Source organism: Pinus tabuliformis, chromosome 4_1 (genome assembly GCF_031772625.1).
Source record: "Pinus tabuliformis cultivar Carrire ecotype Pingquan chromosome 4_1, CPIR1, whole genome shotgun sequence".
NCBI classification, from domain to species: Eukaryota; Viridiplantae; Streptophyta; class Pinopsida; order Pinales; family Pinaceae; genus Pinus; species Pinus tabuliformis.
In genome coordinates, this window is record NC_142303.1 from 363,248,353 (window position 1) to 363,250,321 (window position 1,969).

A 1,969-nucleotide genomic window follows, 5' to 3' on the forward strand; every position below is an offset into this window, starting at 1 on the left:
CAAGTGCTACCACGCATTGCTAGTCACCCTCAAATATCCTTAGATATCCCGAAACAATCATACTAAATCCATCTTATTCATTTTGAGCATTCACATAAACATTAACTTACATTATTATAACTAGGTGCCCTTTTTAAATTCCATCAACAATGTTAGATTAGTTTTCAAAGTGGATGCCTAGCTATCTCAATCAACTCAATATTGACATTATTGTTAGATGTATACTATCCAATTGATGTATATAGAATGGCTAGTGCTACATGCTTTTAAGATAATAGTGTCATATATTGTATGTGATTCTAACATACCAATCTATTGTTGTTCACATTTGACAACTTCAATGTATTAAAATCTACTGAGAGAAAAGAGAATTATGTTTTGTGCAATGCATTGGACTCCATATTATATGAGTATATTTTAGAGTATGAATGAGACCATTTACCAAATTCCTCTAGTTACAAGGAGGAAAACATTAACATCCCAAAAATTTAAACTCCATTACCATGTCAATGCCATTGCATTCTGTACTCTTTATCCTCAACTCTAACTAATTGAAACTCAGAAAATGCATAGTTTATAATGAACCTAACGCTTGGAGGAAGCCATCGGTGTCTTTCATGAATGAGGACTCCTATTAGATCAAATGCGTATGACAAGGTTCTAAAGAGATGCATTTTATTAAATAATTTGTCAAGCAATGATGTGTACATACTCTAATATTTTTTTTGTATTCAAATATGTAACCGAAAACACATATTCTTAATTATTACACCTAGAAAAACTAAAATCCAAACCCTTTGATCTTTCTCATTCATCTGTCATGCAATACTTTGTCAATCATGATGATTTAGTTGCAAAGGATAATTTTGTGCGATTGAACAACCCAAGAGGAGTTCACTTTTGTGGGGCAGGTCCTCGAGAATGGATGAAGTGCGTGCTTGTGTGGTAACATGTGGTGGATTATGTCCGGGGCTGAATACTATCATACGAGAAATTGTATGTGGATTATATAATATGTATGGAGTTCAAGAGATCATCGGGATTGAGGGAGGATACAAAGGGTTTTATGCTCGCAATACCATTCCATTAACACCAAAGACTGTGAATGATATTCACAAACGTGGAGGCACTATTCTTGGCACTTCAAGGGGTGGTCGTCATCAAAAATAGTTGACAACATTCAAGACCATGGTCAAGTTTATATAATTGGAGGGGATGGAACCCAAAGAGGAGCAGCTATTATTTATGAGGAAATCCAGAAGCCTGGTTTGAAAGTTGCAGTCAGGGGAATCCCCAAAACTATTGACAACGATATTGCAAGGAAGCCCAATGGGGTATAAATGCAGCACATGTAGAAGCAGAGATTACTAAGAATGGCATAGGCCTTGTCAAGTTCATGGGTTTCTACAGTGGGTACATTGCATGTATGCCACACTTGCAACCTGGGATGTGGATTGTTGTCTAATACTGGAAGCACCATTTTACCTTGAAGGTGAAGGTGGCCTTTATGAATTTGTTGAAAAACTCTTGAAGGAAAATGGACACATGGTTATAGTTGTAGCCGAAGGCACTCGATAGGAACTTGTTGCTGAGAGTGTGCAAAATATGGATTCATGTGATGCCTCAGGAAATCAGTTACTTCTTGATGTTGGCTTATGGCTCTCTAAAAACTCAAAGATTATCTAACTGGTTGAATACCCTACGCTTGCTGGGGTAGTTGTGTACCTTTGTTGAAGGAGTCGTGGGCACTTATTTAACTCTGCTGGGTATTATTTTAAAGAGAATAGCAACGACATACTTGGAGTTGAGTCCCTTCTTCATTGGCTAGGCGTGCGGCATTATTTTGGAGCAAAGACCAATATCTGGGCAAGACATTTGAACTAATGACAACTGGGAGAGTTTTCTGAGTTATTGGGAGCTGGCATAAAGTGTTGGGCCTGCGTACTATCTCCTGGTATCATATTTCTCA

The 1,969-nt window shown here is 37.4% G+C and overlaps 1 pseudogene; it reads left to right on the forward strand.

The window, feature by feature from the left end:
- Positions 1-643: 643 nt before the first annotated feature.
- LOC149175824 (ATP-dependent 6-phosphofructokinase 6 pseudogene) lies at positions 644-1,686 on the forward strand (annotated as a pseudogene).
- Positions 1,687-1,969: the final 283 nt, after the last annotated feature.